Raw genomic sequence first — 22,033 nt, forward strand, 5'->3', positions numbered from 1 at the left:
AAACATTTTGGCGACTTCCTTTCTTTCTGTAATTGTTTATTAACCTCCTGACCACCGCTGTTGACTTCTGTAGAGAGCATTTCTAAACCTGGATGTCTCCCAAACACTACAGAACTACAGAACCAGCTCCTTTTGGTTCCTACAGAGGACATTCGGGGCTTTTCATTGACATCAGATGTAAAGGGCTCTGGGAATTGTAGTTTTTGGTAGATTTAGAAAAAAATCTTGACTTGCTCCTCAAGACTAAAGATTAACTTAGTCGTCTTTTGGACTCCATTCACCAAATTAATGAGAAAAAAAAAGCTTCCAAATGAAAAGTTTCTTCCACCGTTTCAGATATTTTTAAATTTCAAAATATTTACTAGACTTGGTGGCGTTACCGTTACCATAACCAGACCATTGTGGAGGTTGTCCTATTCTGGGCTGTAATGAGTATCTGAATACTCAGATGTTGGTGATCTACAAGTATGAATACTTGAGATGCAATTTGGGATCTTTACAAACAAAGTAGATTATACTAAAAATACACTTCTGGATTTTAGGTAAACTAAAAAACCTGAATGCGCTGCTGTCACAGGAAGTAAATAAATCTATAAAGTGGAGTGTTTGTGAAGGTTCTCACTGTCGACGTGAAAGAATGAAGAGTTTTTGTGATGAAAGAAATAACATTTGAATTCAGTTCATGGAACAAAGTTCTCAAAAGCCAATTTTTAAAAAAATGTAATCAACAATTTGAATAAAAACCTAAGAACAACCATTCAAACGTCATATTTTAAAAAGTAAGACTCTTGGTTTCATCTGTCAATTGGATTAGGTCCCTGCCTAAAAAGGATTCCACGGCCCTAACACACCTGCACCAAGACGTAACTCAGTCGCTTTTCTCCGTCCTCATGGTCACGTAGACCACATGAAAAGACAAAACTCAAAGGAAAACCCAAGAAGGCGTTTCTGCTCACCGGCTTTTCTCAAAACTCTGCAGTTTTTTCTTTGAGTATTACACAGAAAATCTTTTCTCTGAAGCCACCGCATCTTTTCTTTGGGACAGACAAAACCAAATCTTCTTCCAGGAGTTCACGGCCTTCCAAACGCACCAGTTGACCGAGTTTTAGCTAAAAATAGGAGACGCTGCATCAGCTATTCGGTGACAGGGTCCGGCTGACTCATTCCAGAGAGCAGGTCAGTAATGAGACACCGTTCAGCAAACCACAACACAAACACCCAGCAGCGATGCCAACCACAACATCAGTCTGCCGCTGCTGTGCAGGAGGTGTTTGGAGATTCACATCAGCCGGAGCATCCATCATGCCGGCAGAGGCTTTCCTACCGTTATTTCAAGACATTTTGACTCATATTCCAGCTTCGGTCACTATCTAAGTTGTTTTTTTGTTTCTTAGGAGGGGAGAAAATTCAACATTAACCAGATAAGGGAGCTGCCACAAAACACGAGTTCATCCATGGACAGACGGAAGGAGACTGTTGGGGGTTTCAGACTGACTGGAATGAAGATCTCAACCTTTTAAACAACAACAAAAGACATTTTTTAGGTTGGAGGTTTGTTGTCATAAATGCAGTGGTAACGCTTTCTTTTACAGTACAGTACTTACTGTGTACTTAAGTGTTATTTACATGGTACTTATTATTGGACTGACTGGGTACTTACATGGTACTTTTTTGTGTCTACTCGGTACTTACATGGTACTTGCTGTGTATTTATGTGGTACTATTTGGTTCATACCTATGTGGTACATACTATCTATAATATACTTACTGGGTATTTACATGTTGTGCAAAGGTGTCTTCTGTGGTACTTACCACATGTAAGAACAAGGTAAGTACAAACAAAGTACCTCGATACTAAGTCTGCACTTGTATATTTCATGGTATTTACCATGAATTTACCACAGAAACTACCCCTTAAGTACAATGAAACTGGACTGTAAAAGAAAGTCAGCCCTATTTCCACTCTATTACTTGGTACTTTTTGTGTTACAAAAATGCAAAAGCCAAACCATCAGGACTGGGTTTGGCAAAATACTTTTTAGATCCAGGTGATTCAGTAGATATTTGATGTATTTTTTTTCTGATGGATCTTCATCATAAACCCCTTTAATGAGCAGATTGCTTCACAGAAATAATATGAAACTCTAATTTTGGAAAAGAAAAGATTGTATTTCACACCCCTGATGTCTCAGAGGAGCGTTTTACCAACATGAAATGTTCAAGTCAAGGACGAGTTTTTCCCATTACTGTTCTCAGGGAGCCCTAATGAGAACTGCAGCACAAGGAAATGATGACAGAAAGCCCATCCTTCCAGTTTAGACGCATGAAAGCTGTGGAATGAGCTGCAGAAACATCCAGAAGGAGATAAAGGTGGAGCAGCAGCAGCAGCAGCTCGAGTCCATGAGGCGCTGACAGACCGCGTTTGTGTCTGATCACCGCTTTTAAATACTTTCTTTGTTACCAAGGTTACCAGATCAGGAAAAAAAAAAGAATTGTTTGGAGAATCGGAAGCTTTCAGCAAAGAAAACAATTCAAATGTTTTTGTCTCATTTTCTGATAAAAGGCTGCTTTCATAAAATCAAGACTTGATTGTTCAGGACAAAACATTTATTCAGGGCTCTGATGTCTGAGAGGAAATTTAAACCATTCTGACCTTTTTTTTAAACATTTTGCATTATCAAATGTGTTTAAAACCTTTTGCTTTTTTTTTTCTGAGGCGGTTTGCAAAAATCTATTTTTATTGATCCAAATCCATTTAGCAAACATGAAGCAGCCTCTCAGCTCCCCTCTGTGCTCTGACTCAGACGATGATGCCAGAAATAACAGACATTTAACTGGATGAATTAAAAAAATATGTTGTTCTAAAACGTATTTATGCTTTTAGCAAAAGAAAATGCCATCGGGAACCGAAGTGCTTTAGATTAAACAAAACTAAAGTAACAATTAAAAAGAACAGCATTCAATTAGAAAGAGCAATAAAAGGCAGATAAGAATGAAACAAAGACAATAGAATGCCTCCAATTTCCAAACTTATGTTAACCTGCTAGCGAGAAAAGAAAAAATACTTTGAACAGAGAAAACAGGAAATGGAAATGTTGAAAAAAGTCCTGCTCCGATCATCCTTTGATCTGGTTTTTAAAGTGTTCCCACTGCTCTTTTCATTACAATTCTGCTGGCAGGAGTTCATCAGAAATTCACCTCTGATGGTGCAGAGCAGCCCCGCCCCTCTTCCCCTCCCCATTGCTGAGAGCACGTAGCAGGCAGCTTGTGGCCCCGCCCTGCTTATTTCCTGCATCACAGATACGATCTCTTTCAAACCTGCGTCTTTTCGTCTGCTCCTGATTCGCAACGATTTGATTAAAGAAAAAGTCAGAAACGAAACTACAACCTTAATTTTCTCTCCATCATCAGAAAAATGCCACAAAACACCTTTTTTTTTATCGGAGTGGGTCTTTGAAGGTTTTTCATTTAAATCACCTTCCTGTCCTCAAGTCTTCAGCTTTTTCCTCACAAACGCCCTCCCCATAATATTCGCAGCTTAAAAGCTTTGACCTTTTTGCAGGCGGGACAAAGTGTGACTGCATGCAAACATGCATCTCTGCAGCGTGCATGTGTCCACAAACACATTCTACCTCCAAGATCCAACCAGGGCACAGAAGCCTCTTCACAGCTCTTTGCTTCCGGTCCACAAACGTCTGTTTTCTGCTGTAAATGTAAATTATTCGTTTCTGTCTACCTGGTGCAGTTTTTTTTATTTAGATTAAGGTTTTTTACATTGAAGCTGAGTTTAACTCATGAAGTCCTTTCTCTGTTTTTTTTCCTTTTTAGGTTTCTCTCTGGGTAAAATCACTCAGTTATTATTTCAGTTATTATTTTTTATTATTTCCTTCAGTGTTTCATTAAAACACTGCAGAGAAGAAACAAGTCATTTTTGTCTAAAACCTGCAGGAAGATCATTTTTTCTCGCCTTCACTGCTTCTTCCGCCCCTCCGTCAGTGCTTCATCAGCTGTGATTCTCAGGAGTCTCTGAATTGACCCCACTGCTTAAGCTGAATGTATACGTGAACCTGTTTGGGCTCGCGGCTGCTCTACCGGAGTCGGCTGCTGAGTTATTGCTGCTGCCTCCTCCTCCTCCGGCTGTTATGCACTGAGCAGACAGCTCTGCCAGGATAAACGGATGAGTTCGCGGCCACCTCTCAACCCGGGGTAAATAGAGTTTGCAGACGGGCGTTTGTGGACTGATGTCGGAGTGTCAGCTTGAGGAATGCTGCCGTCTCCTCGTCTGCAGCTCGCTGTGAACCGCTTTTTTTTCCCATCACCACCATCAAACCTGAGTTCCAGCTCTTCGCTCTCGCCCTTATTTTTTCTCTTGCTGTTTTGTGCCCTTCACTCTTTCATTCATTCATTCCTCCTCCTCATTCGCCCCGGTTTCAGTCTAAGCCAACCCAAAGGAGCTGCCTGAAAAGCCCCCAGGTAACATGGCGGGGGGTGCTGGGTCTTTGCAAACACAAACTAAGCCGTGAGCTGATGAGACCTCAGCGTGATCCGCTCAGACGAGGGGGTGGAAAAACGACACAACAGAAAGAAAAGAACAAACCAAACGCCATAAAGACCCACTCCAATGAAAATGGGGGTTTTGGGGATTTTAATGTGTTGACAGAGGACTTAAATAAAGAAAATCAAGCTTAAAATGATTTATTTATTCAAATGCTTGTGAATCATGAGCAGACGAACAAATGCTGTCTAAAAAAGATTGTTTTTGCCGCAAAAAGAAATACGCTGGGCGGCCCAAAATCTCCCTACTATGAGCTCTCAGCAGTGTGGATGGGAAAGGGGGCGGGGTGGCCCCCTACCAACAGTCCTGCCCACAACTATGTTCTAGAAAACATCACCTTTTTTTTACTGAAAATTGCATAAAGAAAATGAAAAGATCACTGGGAACACATATCAAGATGCTGATTAGACAGCATGATTATTGCACAGGTGTGCCTTAGACTGGCCACAAGAAAAGGCCACTCTGAAATCTTCAGTTTTGTTTTATTGAGGGGGTCAGGGGACTCAGACAACCAGTCAGTATCTGGTGTGACACGCTGTCGTATACGCCGATCCAGAGCATCCCAAACATGCTCAATGGGGGACATATCTGGTGAGTATGCTGGCCATGCAAGAACTGGGATGTTTTCAGCTTCCAAGCAATTCATGAGGCAAATGGTGGTCCCACCAGATACTGACTGGTTGTCTGAGTCCCCTGACCCCCTCAATAAAACAAAACTGAAGATTTCAGAGTGGCCTTTTCTTGTGGCCAGTCTAAGGCACACCTGTGCAATAATCATGCTGTCTAATCAGCATCTTGATATGGCACACCTGTGAGGTGGGATGGATTGTCTTGGTTAAGGAGAAGTGCTCACTATCACAGATTTAGACAGATTTGTGAACAATATTTCAGAGAACTGGTTATTTTGTGTGTGTGGAAAATGTTTCACAATAACAAAAGTGTTGCGTTTATATTTTTGGTCAGTGTAGATGAAAAGATGATCACAGTGGGACTCAAAAAGTCTCACAAGCCGACTTAAACTCAGTAGAAATGTCAGCTCTGCTGCTCTTCACAGAAGATGCTCAAATTTGATTGGCCCAATCGGGAGCTCTGAACAATTAAGGAAAAATCTGCAACATGGCAAAAGAAAAGATGGACAGAAGACCTCCCACTCTCACTAAAAAAAAAGAAATAAATAAAAAAGCAAAATGACGCCGTGAAGCAGCTGTATCAGCAGCATGGTCGGCCACGGGCTGCCCACTCAGTCTGAGTAACCCAAGGCCATCGAGAGGCTAAAGGGTTAAAAAAAAAAGACAGATTAGCAGGACTTTCTTCTCCTCAGGTTAGCTTTTTCTTTGATCACATTCAAAGACTTTAGTGGAATTCATTTTGTAGTCAGTCCAACAAACTGCAGGAAAAAACTCCCTCTGTCTGCTTTGTTTGCTGCCTTCAAGCCAGGATCCACATTTGACGACTGGTTTCTGAGGATTGCATGTTTGTGGGGGTCACCAAAGCAGGTTTTTACCATCAAACATCCATTGAGAGGGATTTATATTCAGGATTCCTCAGTTTGTTAATTGCCGTTATTGGAATCAAAAAGAGAATTTGAGTTTTTAGACATGACAACACGTTATATTTTTATTAAATTGATACATCTATGCTAAATCGTCTTTGCTGACTCATAAAAATGTAAATGTTCTGCCTTCTAACATGACTGCTTTCTGCTGTGCATCACTGTCGTCCACGTGCCGTCTCCCGTCAGTCATGCAAATTCCAGCCGGACCGCTGAAGCGCTGTGCAGAGGACGCCACGGAGGCGGTCCTCTCCATCACACTCCAGCTGCCGCCGCCGCCGCTCTTCGACTCCGAGCACAAGTGGAGCCGTTTGAAAAGTCAAGGGGTTTATTTTCAGCTGCTGCATTGAAAAATGCTGCGAGGAGAGACTGTTGACTTTTTAAAAAGGCTGAAATGATACAAAACACAAGAGGCACCGCGGTCCAAACACTGGCGAGAGAGCAGGCGGCGGCCCGAGAGCTCTGTGAACGTGATTAATGCGGACAAAGAGGAAACAGGAAGTAGTCAGAGCGACTTTGCTCTGTCCTCTGACAGCCACGCTGACAGCAGGAGGGGAATCACATGACCCGCTATGTTCTCACATCCAAAGGCCCCTTCAAGACCAGATGAACATCAGAACGACATGCCAACCTGAACATCTGCCATCGTTTCAGCGGAAATCGCCTCTGGTTTGTTGACTTTATGTCACGTTTTCGTGTCAGCGACGCGTCTCCAGGGTCCCTGAAAGCTTTTCCTGTGGATCGACAACACCTCAAAAGACTTTTTTCCATCTCTTGTTCACAGCCAAAGCCTGACTTAGCACCAGTTCTCTGGCTTTTTAGCGCCTTAAAAACTCCTGCATCCCAAAACTTGTTTCTACCCGGCAACAACTCTACCGGCCCACGGAGAAGAACCACTTCCTGCTGGTTACGCCCAAAGTTGGAAGTTAAATTAACTTGATAAAAGAATCGGCAAATCTTCAAAGACGGGCTAGACAAAACGTTGGACTTGGGGGCCACCAGGCTCCACCTACTTCTATTTAGGCGTCTGATTGGTGAGTTTCTAACTTCAATAACCTGATCTTTAAACAAAAATATCAGGGGAAAAAGAGGAATTATTAAGAACAGGTATCAGATTCAGAATGGTTCTTCTGACCAACAGCGCTATGCTTTTGATGGAAGAAGAATAAACGGATGAAGAGGACCGCAACACTTCAGCTTCATGAAGTAGAGTAATGTGGGTTTGAAGTGTCAGAAACCTTGAAAAGACTCTAAACATCCATCTGTGGTGGTCAAAATGTCCTGTTTGTCTGTGGAGCTCAGTCGGACCCACATTCACAAGTTCATGAGCGTCTGCTGTGAAGCTTGGCTGCCTGTCTGGTACGGTAACACCTACAGCAGGTATGAACCGGGTTTTATTTGATATTTTGTGACGGCTCTTCTTCAGGTCACACTTCACTACGAAGGAAGGAAATTTGTTCTGGGAGACGTTTGTATTAAAGGCTTCTGAAAATAAACGTCAGATAATTTATTTTAAACCCAATAATGAAATTAAACGCTGAAAAATATCCATCAGAGTGGTGTCTAGTTTAGAATTACTGCAGGAAGTCATACTGAAGATGTAAAAGAGTTGGATGAGCGTCGGGTGCTAAAGGTTGGAAAACTAATTTAAAAATCTAATCAGCCAGAGGCAAAAACAAGCATTACATAAAGCTCAATTAAAGCAAATCAATTCTTATTTAAGCATCTGTACATTTGATTGTTCCACGACCTCATTCTTTGAGGATTTTTGTGAGGCCGAACAAGTGATTTTCTCTATCTGGACCTTTGATGACGACAAAGATCAGAGTTTTTCATTCGTTCTGCAGGGTTAAACTATCAAAGTAAACATTTACATCTACAATTTTCTCCAACTTCTAGAAAGTTTCTCTCCATCCACCATGATCAAAAAACATACATTAAAACCCCCAGTATCCCCCCCAGGGAATTTTCTACCTCCCAGGAGCCCTCTGCAGAGGCTTTACTGGATGAAATATCTGGAGGAACCTGCTTTGCAAACAGACTTGACTTACTGAGGAAAAATAGAGAATTCAGACGCTGTGTGGAGCACTTTTGTTTTCCTACATATTCTTGCTGTGTTTTATCTACACAGTTCTGACATTTATGAAAAATAAATAGGGCAACGCTTGACTCCTGGCCTCTTCCAAGCATCTGGGTAAACATTGGGCCCGGTGCAGACCAAATATGCCCAGAAGAGCTTCAGAGAACAACACTGCCGTGGTCTCCAGAACTTCAAATAACTCATTCCTTCTTAACCCTTCACCTGCTTTCTACAGGATGAAGAATGGCTCTGCTCCCTTCAAAATAAAAGGCTGCTTGGAGAAAGGCGAATATACGAAAACCTCCACCCACGGTGGTTAACGGAGAACATGAAGAACATTTTACAGAGAGAGCGTTTGGGCCGGATGCGACACACTCATTACCCAAAACACAAAGGAGTGATAAGAAACCAAAAAGCATGGTGAGGTCTGTCGTCTTAACATGAAGGAAACCTTTGGTTCTGCAGATCCAAAACCCAGCAGCAGGTCCACATCGGAACAGATCCAACCCCACAAAGTCTAGCTTACATGCAAAGCAGACCCCGTCTCCTGATCCTTTGCATACAAACACAACAAACACTTGATTTGAAGTCCCACTCTGATCATCTTCTGAGCAATCTTCAAAGCTCTCCAGTGTTCTTTAATGATGATTATGCGGTTTTCAGCTAAAAACTAAAAATATGTGTTGGTTTCTAGGACATAGTTTCTGCAGAGTCCATTCAAAACCCACATGTTGAGTTGTGGGTGGGACCATTCCCGCCCCCCTTCCCATTGCTGAGAGCAATAGGGGGGGCTTGTGGTCCACCCAGCGTACATTCTACGTCACAAATAAGATCTTTTCCGAACAGCATTTTTTTCATCTGCTCCTGATTCACAACTATTTCAAAATATAGAAATATTCAGAAATTGAATTTCTGGAATCAAAATGTTTCCACATTTGACCTCAAGAACATGTTAAAAACACCACAAACACAGTTTTCCTCGGCTAAGTCTTTAATAAAAATCATTCTTTACCGTGTAAAAGGTAATTTTTTATCATATCTGTGTGTAGAGTTTACTCTGATGGGCTTTAGAAAAGCAGGATATTGACCCTTTAACTCCTGTCAAACTTTACATCCACGGCTCCCGTTGCTTCAGAAAAGCCCAGAACATCACCAAAGACAGTTCCACCCTGAACTTTGACCTATTGCCCCATGGGAGGCGATACAGGTCCCTACAAACGAGAACAAATGGAGTTAGACGCAGCTTCTGCACAACAGCTGTGCTAAGAAATTAGCACTTTAGTTTTACTTTCACTCTGTCTTCTGCGTTTGTCCTCCTGCACAGGGAGTTGCTGCTAAATTTTAGTCTATTCTATTCTCTTCTACTTTTCATTAATTCAAGAAAAAACACAAAACAAGACAAATCTGAAGAAAAGAAACTTCAGATTCCACTGAACTGAAGGATTTACCAAAGATAAAAAAAACCTCAGCACAACAGCTATCCAGAACATGGAGACGGCAGCCGAGTTCCACGAGCAGAACAGCTTTTTCTACCAGATTGCAGCGTTCTGTCATCATTTCTATCTGAACCTCGTGAATCAGAGCGGCAGCAGGTAGAAATCTGCTGAGGGTGAAGCTCTGGCGAAGCACAAACAGAGCGTTTCTCATCAGGGCTTTTTCTGCAGAGATTCAGACGACATGTAGGGATGGAGAGAGGCATCACGGAAAGGGGATTCTCACTTCTCTGACAGAAACATTCAGAAAAAACAGCCCAAACGTAGATGGGTTTCGACGGAAAGCTGGCTCCCGCCTCTGTCCTCGCTGCGCTTTCCTTCCACGGTTCGTCCTCACTGAAGCTCGTCTAATCTCCTGGGAGAACATCTTCTCCGTGATGGAGGGGGATCTGGGAAGGGATCGCTCAGCTCACGGCTCTGTGAAACACTGGCTGAAAAGTCACGCGTGCACGTCTCCTCTGCTTTACAGCAGGACAGGACGCCACTTGACCTTTCCAGAACCGCCACGCTGCTCGTCTCCACTCCAGCTGCAGCCGCTGGAGGAAACTTGGACCGGAGCCCGAACGCTTTGAGGAATCTAAAAGTGAAATGAAATGTGGGCCAGTGAGGTTCTAGGATGAGGTGGAGAAAAGGTCACCCGGCTTGTTAATGGGGGTGTTTGACTCACAGTCGGCCCTTTTGGACATCGATTCCCATCATGCACAGCCTTTAATGATGCAGCTGCAGCTGTTTAACCCCCCAAAAAAGTTACATTTCAATCAGAAAAATGTCATTAATCTATGAACAATGTCTTTTAGAAAGCAGATCATTGAATTTAATGCAGCTTAAACATTGTAACTCATTAGATTCTACACCAATGTTGTCATGTTTGTATCTGAAAATAAAAGAAGAAACTGTGTAACAATGCACCAAAGCTATAATAATAAAGCATCCTTTTTTGAGCCAAGGCACACTTTATCCTTGACAAAAATCCAGCAGCATCCAAAAATTAAAAAAGTAGAAACTCCATAGTCTGTATTGATCTACAACCCCTCTGCTATCTCTCAATCTGCATTTTTGTGATAATTGTGGCAGAAACAGCTGGAAGTTGCAGCTGTTTTTTCTAAAAGATGTAATAAAAGTTGAGTTAGTTTTTAGTAATAATTTTCAACTAAATTATTTGACATTTTACCCTGGTAGTTGTTTTTCCCTCCAGTTTATTAACATGAAATTTGATGTAACCTCACAAAAAAAACAAATGTATTCTTTCTAAATAGTGATTTATTCTATTTTATATTTATTTCAATGTTTGTGCAAAGGTAACTGTAATTTTTAAACAATTATATGATCACAATATGTTTGCTAAAATTTACATAAAAAAAACTAAAATTATATTTATGTTTTCTGTAGCTAAACAAAAAGTGATCATGTTGAAGTTTTATTTGTTTTTCTTTTGTCTTAATCAAAGATGAAGTCTTTGAAAACTTTCACAAAAATGTTTTATTCCTTTTAGATTAAATTGTTTCAGTTTAGTTTAATTGTGTCTGTTTTACCTTAATCCCGTTTCTTACACGTTGTTCTTACTTCTTCTTAAGTTTAAAGAAGAAGTAAAATAATCCAGACGTTCTTAGAAAAGTGTTTCAGTTAGAAAGATGACTTGGACCAAACTCTGGGATGTTTGGCTGATAATAAACACAAACCTGGAAGGAGAACTAAACTGTTGACCTCTGATTTCACCAAGAAGATGGAAAAATTGTTGGATGTGTGTTCGTTGTGGTTTAAGACGTTTAACATGAAGACTCATTGTACGCTGAGATGCTGTCACTTTAACCCAATGCATCATGGGAGATGTAGTGATGGCAGACAGACTCTCTTCTCTGAGCTTCGTTGATTTGTTCACTTGTTCCACGGTCTGACACCGGATTCTGTGGAAAGCTACACCTGGCTCTTTTATTCTCAAACACTTTTAGTTTTAGAATATTGAACATAAAAGCAAAATTCTAACCAACTAAAATGGAAATGATCAAAATGGGATTTTTTTTGTAATTCACTCCTAAATGTATGTAAAGGTATTCTTTTAATGATTTCTTTATTTATTTTCATTCCTTTTATTTGGATTTTGAAACAACCGATTTATTTTTTCAATTCTTATTTCCCTTAAAAGTTGAATCTAGCGTTTGTTTGTTTTTTAGAGTTGAACACATTCAGAGTTTGTCTCCACATTTAGACAAGTTTTCTCCCTCTGAGTTGCTGTGATTGAAGTCATTTACAGGTGGGCTTCCTCAAACAGCCCCCATCACACCTACATACACAATTTGACAAGCTTAAGTAAAAAAAAAATCTGAACAAATTCGAAACATGGATCGAAACTTTGGCAGAGAATCGCTTTGAGCTTCTGGATCAGACACAGAATCACTGCAGACCACAGCCGAGAGGAGACAGCGTCCTGTGAGTTTCAGCGCAAAGTGAGCGTCTGAGTCTTAGTGGAGGTGAAGGGCGGCCTGCAGCGTGCATGCATAAATAATGAGGAACTATATTTACATCTAGCATTTTGGGGACCTCTGGCTGCACTTAGAGAAATGGGCGTGACTTCATAAACAGAGGCGAGAGGGCGGGGACAGTTTGTAAAAGAAGAAAAATGTAAAAGTAAAAACTTCCCAGCCTCCTAATTTACAGCAAGAAAGATTACCGACATTTATGCCCACAAATCCATCGTTTCCATGAACTCCTTGACATTTGGAGGCGCTTTCCTAACAAATGAAGCGTATTTCTGCAGGTGCATGAAATGAAGCAGAATCCAAATAAATGTACCTGTTTAAAACTTGCACTGTAATTCAATAAGATATATATATGTATATCTCTATATATATACATATATATAGAGATATACCGTATTTCTACGGTTTTCTTATGTCCTTAATATTTATTTTTGACATTTAAGTGAAGGCTGGTAGATGCATGCATGCATGAGGTTTATTCCAGGTACTGTCTAAAGAAGGAGGCCTTTTGATTGGTTCATCCCTACACAGAGAGGACCATGTGATGCGGTTCTTGCACGGCTCTGATGCAGGGATGCAAAGACAGTGTAGGTGTGCTGCTAGCTACTATGCAAAACCAGATCCACAACATGACTGATTTTCCTCTCTGTTATTGTTTGTTTAGTTATTTGAGTTTCTTGTTACTACAAGCAGCAAAACAAAGAATTGCCTCTTAATTTGTTTTGATGAACCCAGCATGTCATCACCGACAACTGAAATTACTTTTGTGATTAAAAAAAATGAAGCTCTTTCAAAAAGAACCCCCAGTTCCTGTCCAGCCAGGCGAGCCTAACAAAGCATGATGGGATATGTGAGAAAAATGTGTTTCTGCCGTGGATCACCTTCCATCCCTGCAGACATGATGAGAAAAGCGTCCAGAAAAAGACGTTTTTTTCCAACAGTCGAAGCTCAGAATACTTTTTCTTTTCTTTTTTGCATCTCAAAGTTTCAGAAAAGTATTCCTGAGGAAGTACTAAAGTACTTAGGGTGATCCATCAAAATGATTGATTGGAGCCAACAATGAAAACCTGTCTTTATGTGTAAATAAATACATGAAAGCACAGTATTTAACACTTTATCCCAATACACATCCATCCATCAATTTTCAGAACCCGTTGAATCCCTTTGGGGTCACGGGACTGCAGGGGCCTATCCCAGCTACTGGGGGGCCAAGGCGTGTTACACCCTGAACAGGTCAGTCGGTTGCAGTGCCACACACTCGCACTCATCTCGGGACAATTTAGAGACACTAATTGAGCTATAGAGCAAGTTTTTTTGAACGGTAGGAAAAAAAACTGGAGCGCTTAGAGAAAGCCCACCCCTACATGTGGAGAACATGGAAACTCCACACAGTTGGGATTTGAACCAGGACCTCCAACACCACACCAGTAGAGCACTGCACAGCAACAAACTTGTTCAAATATTGCTAAATATTAACAAAATGTGGGCCAAAAATCCACAAAGAAACAGAAATCATGTGGAGCAGTGAACTGACACAGACCAGAGTCATGGTGCTTTGGCAGCAAATGAGACTGAAAAGCAGTTTTACAACTTTTGGGGAGAATAATCTAAAATTAATAAACATTTTTCTGAATTATATCAGAAAAATGAAAAACGTTCTTACAATAACGATGATTAATCCAATACTGGATAATTGCATTGCCTTATTAGGAAGTGCAAACTTTCCTTATAAACAAATATTTCAAACTCTTCCTGCAAATAAATGATCCCTTCACTCAGATTTCTGTTGCTCGTGTTTTCTTTAGATCTTGGTTTAAAACCTCCAAATAAACAGGTTCTTTTTTTTCCCCCGCCCCACCTCCTTAATCTCTGCCGCCCTTTTGACTGTCGGTTTGACTTGGCGGAGATAATGATCATGACATTGACGACTCGAGGCCCGATGGATCCGCTCGCAGCTGGAAACGGATCAGAAACGAACGACGGCGTCCCTGAAGCGCCGAGCGTTTGTGCAGCTTCCCTTCAGCTGCACCCCCTCCCCATGGAAATATTGACCATCATTATTTCAGGCCATTTCCTCTTTCATTTCATTCCACCAAGCTGACAGCGTGAGACGGAGCGTGCACGTGTGACACTGCATGACAGTTGTCATTCTCCACAGAACCACAGTTTGTGCGTTTTGCTAATCACAGGGGAGGTCGTCGCTTCTCCGTGCGGTGAAGAGGAAGACATTTGCACAAACGAACAAGAGTCCGGTTCCTCTGCCGGCTTTGAACTGGACGCCAAATGTAGTTTCTCCACTCTGCAGAGAGGCGGTTCAGCCTCCGTTTATGAGCTTCTCACCTTCTGGCAGTGGGGCTGAGGGCTCAACATGCCAACACACTTCCCACTGACAGACTGCTCCCCCCCAAGCCGGTGCATTTTTTTTTTTTTTTTTCCATTTGCCGCCAGCATCCGGCTTTCAACAGAGCCGCGTTCTGTCGCAGGAAACAGCCCCACTCCTGAAGATGGAGGTGATGAAGGTCAGAGAGCGGCAGAGGGCCGCACTTGCAGCTCTGCATGCGTCGCATTTCAAGCAGTTTCAGCTGAACACGTTTTCATAGAGAAAGAGGAAGAAAGGAGATGTTCTTCAGCTATTTACCAAACTTCTGCCACAGACAGACAGTTTTATTTAACGGAGACGGTTTACTGCTGTCACATTTCATCTTTAGGATGGCAGAGTATTCAAGTAACATCAGAAGCTATGAGCCGTAACATTTGGATTTGCACCAGTTGAGGGGGGGGGGTGGACAAAAACCTCCGCCGTCGCTCACTTAGCTCTTCTGGGCTCAGGTCTTCATGGACTGTCTCTGCTGGCTTTTGACACAGCTGGAGATGCAAAAGTGTGAAAATATGCTAAAAAATCTGACGGCTTACCCCCCCTGGGGTGTCGGTCCAGGCCTGGGCATTGTGGACAATCGCTCGCCGGGGCAGCATGGGGAGTCACGAAAAATAAAATAAAAAGGCAACGCCGAAATACCCAATCGCATTATCCTACCCCACTTCCAGAAAACCCACCACAACAAACACTGACCATTTTAGAAACCCATAATTAAGAAAATGAGAAGCCAAATGGGGCGATGTGCAGACCATCATGACTTTGTGAGGTTGTTTGCTGCTTTTTCTGTTTTTCGTTATTCTTGTTTTGTTTATGTGAAAAGTATTTTATTTAAAATGTTTAAAAGATTGTAAGATTGTGGTGGGAATTTATAAAACCTTGTTTGCTCTGAGCGGTCACGGTCCTGTATTTTGACAGCTTCCATTATAAAATAAACCCATTCAACTGTAACAAGCCGTACCGTTTTTGAGCCCCCATTGGTTGTGGCTCCATTGCAAAATGGAACAGAAGGGTTAGGGTGCAGCTATTGCCGTCACACGCTAACCTCACGTCACACGCTAACCTCACGTCACACGCTAACCTCACGTCACACGCTAACCTCACGTCACACGCTAACCTCACGTCACACGCTAACCTCACGTCACACGCTAACCTCACGTCACACGCTAACCTCACGTCACACGCTAACCGCTTTTGGGATGTGTGCCTCTTCACCACCCGCAATCTAAATGACTCGTCTATACGAAGTACCAAAAGCCAAGCGGGGAAAAAAAGGTCTATTATACAGCACATTCCTACCTTTTTCAGGCTATAGAATAGAATAGAATAAAATAGAATAGCTCTTCCTACTTACAGTCCCATTTGATTTTTAAATCAACATTCACACTTTTTAAATTGAGCTAAAAGTCAAGTCAGTCATTCCACTGGTCAGAATAACCATTCTTGTTCTGATACCTTTTTCAAACATTTTCTTAATAATCCTCATTTTTATTCATATTTTCTCTGTTGTTCAAGTTATAAACTGAACAGTCAGATGCCTCAGTAGGAGTAGGTGGAGCCTGCTGGCCCGCATGTCAGACTGACCAATCACTGCTTTCTGACAACGCTTGGCTCCAGCATGGCGGTGTCCGCATCGCGAAAATATGCCAACTGCATTTACCTCAACTGGTGGACAAAAGTTCTTCCACTGCGTGAAGAGTCGGAGGTCAAACACAGGATCTAAAGATGAACCACGTTGAATAAGGAAAAATAATTACATTTGTGGCATTTCAAGATGGGGTACAGAACATAAGTTAGCCCTTTATGCGGATGACCTCCTGCTGTTTATATCTAAGGCTAAAGACACTATCCCTCACGTTTTAGAACTGCCTGGTAAGTTTGGAACTATCTCCGGTTACAAAATAAATCTGCAGAAAAGTGAGCTATTGCCACTTAACATATCTGATTCAGCCATGAAGGAAATTACTCTCCCATTTAAGATAACAAGAACTAGCTTTGTCTATTTAGGAATAACTGTAACACAAAAACCCTGTGATCTGTTTAAAGAAAATTTTGGGAAACTGCAGGTGACAATACAACAGGACCTGGCTAAATGGTCTCCCCTCTACCTCTCGCTAGTTGGGAGAGTGAACGTGGTTAAGATGTCTGTATTACCCAGATTTCTATATCTATTTCAGAGCATCCCCGTATATATCCCTAATAGTTACTTTAAAAAACTTGACTCTATTATCTCAGCGTTCATATGGAACGGCAAAAAACCACGGCTGCGCAAGGAACATCTGCAGAAAGCAAAACAACATGGTGGTTTTTCACTTCCAAATTTACGCTATTATTATTGGGCTGCTAATCTGTGTTGTGTGACATACTGGGCACATTACTCTAATGATGTTGGACCGCCGTGGGTGGAGATGGAAAAACTTTCTGCTGGACCTGGTCTGTTACCCTCGGTCGTTGGTGCAGCACTCCCACTGACTAAACCTCTGACTATTGATAATCCTGTAGTACATAACTCGATTAAAATCTGCCATCAATTCAGGAAACATTTTGGCTACTTAGGGATGAGCCTGCAAGTTCCAATAGCATCCAATACATTTTTCCAACCTTCGTTGTTGGATGCTGCATTTCAGAGGTGGCGGCGACACGGTTTGACGACCTTTAACGATTTATTTTTTGATAATCAATTTGCCACTTTTCAGCAACTGGTCGACAAATATAATGTTCCTAACTCAGATTTTTTTAGATACTTGCAGGTGCGTCATCTCATCATGACCTCCATCACAGGGTTCCCTATTAAACCTCCTCAAAATACTCTGGATAACATTTTGATCTTCAATCCCACCTGGAAGAATTCCATATCTAAATTGCTTGGCATGATCTCAGCCATAGAGTCTTCCTCGATGCTAACCATTAAAACATATTGGGAGCAGGATCTTGATGAAACCATTAATGAAACAGACTGGGAAAATATAGTGAGGAACATCAACTCATCCTCGATTTGTGCAAAACACTGTCTATTGCAGTTTAAGGTTGTGCATCGTGCTCACCTCTGTAAAGCCAGATTAGCCCAAATGTACCCACAAATTGATCCACTGTGTAACAGATGCAAATCAGCAGAGGCCACACTAGTTCATACTTTTTGGTACTGCCCCAAAATACAGTGCTTTTGGGGACATATATGTGAGGCACTTAGCTGCATCTTGGGAGTCCAACTGACTTTAAACCCACTTGTATTTCTGTTTGGAATAAACAGCGGGGCTCCGACATTGCCTCCAGGTGGTCAGAGAATCATTACTTTTACAACTTTACTAGCTCGACGCCTCATTCTGCTTAAGTGGAAGGATGCTGCCCCCCCCCCCCCCCCCACTTTATCACATTGGATTCAAGATGTGCTTTACCATCTTAAGCTTGAAAAAATAAGATTTACTGTAAGACAATCAGAGCATAAATTTTATAAGGTATGGAGACCATTTCTCAACTTTTATAGTTTACCATCTACAAGTGTAACAGAATGATGCCGTTTTTTTTTTTTTTTGTTTGTTTTTTTCTTTTTCTTTACGTGTGTATTAATATATTTGCACTTTACTTATTTTTTTGCAATGTATATGCTATTTAACCTATACTGTGACAGATTTTATATATTCATGTTTCTGCTTATAACTTGCACCATTTTATTTCCTTATATTTCCATTACTAAAATTGATATTGGTGTATATGACACTGACAGCAGCAGGGGGTGGGGGACTGGGTTTTGAGTTTGTTTGTTCTATGTTTTAAAACTGAAAACTTAATAAATATATAAAACACTAAAGATGAACCACGTTGGAATACGACATTATTCCAACGTGGAGCCTCGGCGGTCCATCACACTAGAAGACGAAGATCAGCAAATACAAAGCCTCCAGATCTGCACAGCGTCCCGGCAACCCCCTCCCCCGTAAAAGACCCTTCAGCTCTGCAGGAGCACAGTAACTCATGTCCGCTGCAGCCTCAGATTCACACTGATTGCACCCAATCTTAAGAAGCATGGGGAGAAGAATCTGTTCTGTGTTGAGATAAGCATGCGTTATCCAGAACAACTGCAAGTCAGCACTCAAGTTGGGCTCTCAAAAGCAAATTTCTCATAAGCACACCCCCAACCCGACCCTGCGGTCTCCCCGTCCCACCCCAGGCAGAATTCAGCGTTTCAAAGCTCTTAGCCACTTTAATTCGATTGCTTCGGCTGATCCACCTCGATAACTTCAAGCTGATGTGACTAATTCAGGCACATCTGACATAAATACAGCACGAAGCAAGAAGACACAGATCTGCCGTTAGCACCTGGATTTACCCCTGCAGGGGCAAAAGCCTCCTGTTGAAACGCAGCGCAGTGATTAAAAGCTGAGACAACGTCTTTGACACGTTAGAGCGCAGCTCCTCCCCCTTCATCTCCCGGGTCTGAAGGGATGAAGATGCTCCTCTGCCTCAGAGGGTGACGTGACTGATCTGCATCCCACACACAGACTCTGGGGGTGGAGGGGTTGTAATAGAAACAACAAAACCTTCGAAAACCCTAAAAAAAATATGTCTTAAAGCAAAATAAATCAATTTGCTCTGAATATAAACTTTTTAAAACCAATTTCTGGTCAAACTCCACAGTTTTAAGGTTTTTTAAATGTTGGTTTACAAAGTAACAAAGCTCGTTACCAACTACATCTTACTATGCGTAAAAAAAAAAACTATGAGGATGTTTAAAACATTCTCTCCATGCTATTAATATAAAGCTTTATTAGTGAAATCTTTTTCTTATGAGTCATAAAATGCCTTTTTGTTCTTAACTCTCTCTTTGTTTGGTCAGTTGTTGCAGTACAGAAGAATGTAAAGCTCATAAGAGTGCGTGCAGGAGCAGTATTATGATGTGGGTTGCTTGTGTCTGTCAGGCTGGGATTCAGCTGCATAATCACTTTATTATCTCTCTGTTGTGGCTCTCTGGCTTTGAAGGAAAGTAACAAGTTTGTTATTTTAGTTTATTCATTTCAGGCGATTGGGTTTTATTTTTTATGGTAAAAGGTTCAATCTACAGTTAGAATGAGCTTAAAGCTCTTATTTCGATCTTCTGCAGCACAACAGTGTCTAGTTTCTGTTCATAGGTGCAGTTTTTAAAGTTAAAAATTGCACTGACTGATTTTTTGGTGGAAAACAGAGCTGGAAGAAGCCAGGGTTAGGAGAGACTAACACGCGCTAACAATATTTAGCCTTTGATAAACATAAAATCCATGCAGGAAACGCTGCAATCTGCATCTTGGCTGAATGTAAATATGTGGGAATAACATCAGCCTTTATTTTGTCGGGACACGACTGGAAACACTGTTCCACGTGATTGTTTGAACGGTTTCTAAGGACTGAGCGATATTTATGCTTTGAACAGCTCACACACCGCCCCAAAGCCACTGTGTGAGATGGAAGTCCAAGCTCTGCTCGCACCCACACTTTTACCGGAAGACCCGGTTCTCCTGAGTTCGGTAGCTCGTTCATCTAGAGCTGCGGGACGGATCACAGTCTGAAGTCTCCCACACATAGCGCACACATAACAAAGCATCCTCTCTTCCCCTCAAACACAAAGCTGTAAGTCTGCGCTCCGCCGGTCCACTTGACTGATCAAGTGCAGGAGCGGAGTACTTCTTTTCTATTTTGTTTGTTATTTTTTCCCTCAGTTGACACTGGATCATCGTGGATGAGTCATTAGTCTGGAACAATAACGAATAATAATTATATAATAACAAAAAATTACCCCCCCCCCCCAACGATATCACCGTCCATCCCGATGGTTTACTGCGATCGTCAACTGCCAATTTAAGGGAAATCGCCCAACACTAGCCGGAACTCGGTATAGAACCGTTAAGGGGAAAAGCCTGGAGCAAGATTTTAGCTACGACATTTTGCACCAAGCCTTTTCTAACTGTAGGTGGCAGACATGCGCTAGTAAACAGAAGAAAAAGAAGAAGAAGCCCCTCCCTGCTTGCCCAGTGTGAACGTAGCATCAGAGTATGTGTTGACGTGAGGCACAGCAACGGAACGGGCTGATTTGACGCTGACGTGTTTTGATCACAGGACTTCTATTAGCCTGCAGGACCACCGAATAACTCCAGAGTTTCTAAAAAGACAACTGAGGCGTTCAGCTTCTTTACCTTCCGGAGAATTTGAGCATGGAGGCAAACACCTCCACCTTTAGACAGAAACGTTCCTTTGTGACAGCGCTCATGGTTGCATTTGATCTGAGTGACAGCTCGAGGCAGATGGGGTTTGAGGAGTCGCTCCGCTCCACGGTCATGCTCAAACAGACGGTATCACTGATCTTAAGTTCAGTGTGAAACCCAGAAGTCTGCCCTCTAGTGGAAGAAAAATCAGGTCTTTAAGGAAAGAAGATCCTCGAATCCCTTCCGGTATTATTTTGCTTTCAAATTCTGCAAAAACCAGATCCATTGTCAAGTAAAAATCAGTGAACGGTCCAGTTCTAAAGTTATCTGACCACACATCAACACGACTGCTAACCCCCCCTCCCAGCAGATGAGATGTGTGGGTCTGTCCCCTCCACCAGGTCAAAATTATGACAAATCCTCCCGAAGATTCTCCCAGCGGCACTAAGTCACCTTGACATTTCTGTTGGCCGGAGCAAAGGTAACCATCTAAAAGTGAGCTGTGATGTCACTGGTGCCTTCCTGAACATCCCTTTCAGATGCATGAAGAAAACAAAGCAGAGTGACAGACCCGTGCATGCTCTGAAAAAGAGAAAAGTGCCCTCTGACAGCCATAAAAGTCGCATCACAGACACATCTGGAGAAAAGCTCCACTCCACCGGAGCTGGAAGAGCCTTTAAGTTCTTCTCTTGTCTGATTTCATGAGCTCCAATCTGAGGTGGAGGACTGCTGTAGAGCCCAGAGGACTTCAGTCACACCTGCAGGTTTAAGCCTGCAGACCTGCAGCCTGAAATAACTGTGGAGCTGCAGACGCTGGACTGTAAATTATACAGCCTCCATCCTCCAATCAGAGCTGGAGATGAGGGCAGATTACACCTGAACCTTTGGTCAATGGCTCCTTGATTTCCTGCGTGACTGATCCATAAATATTACGTAATGATAATTACCATAAAGAGTTGAGCAACTGTAGAAAAACTAGACAAGTTATCAGAAGTTTAGAAAAGGACTACTTCATAAAAGGAGACTTTACGATTGAAAAAGGCTCGTTCTGCAGGAGTCTGTTCTCATTCAGGCTCAGAATCTTTGCAGCTGGAGACCGACGCGCGTTAAAGGAGCCCATTCAGAAGCGATGCGGCGCGAATTCTCCCAGAAAACAGTGAAACCACACAGTAAATTCCGATAAAGCAGAGATTGGACTCCGAAGCCCGCGGCGTCCGCGCGCGCAGAGCATGTGACAGCTGATTCTCTGCGCCTTTGCAGGTCAGAGAAGCAGCAACAGCCCGCCTGACACCGACAGCAGAGCGCTCCAACTGAGGCGCAGCTTCAAAG

The 22,033-nt window shown here is 42.2% G+C and overlaps 1 protein-coding gene across 4 annotated transcripts in view; it reads right to left on the reverse strand.

Annotated features, from left to right (window-relative positions):
• htr4 (5-hydroxytryptamine receptor 4) overlaps positions 1–22,033 on the reverse strand; it is a 179,877-nt gene that overhangs the window by 157,115 nt on the left and 729 nt on the right. The window lies entirely within an intron of this gene.

Source organism: Oryzias latipes, chromosome 10 (assembly GCF_053564925.1).
Source record: "Oryzias latipes strain Hd-rR chromosome 10, Olatipes_Hd-rR_3.1".
NCBI classification, from domain to species: domain Eukaryota; kingdom Metazoa; phylum Chordata; class Actinopteri; order Beloniformes; family Adrianichthyidae; genus Oryzias; species Oryzias latipes.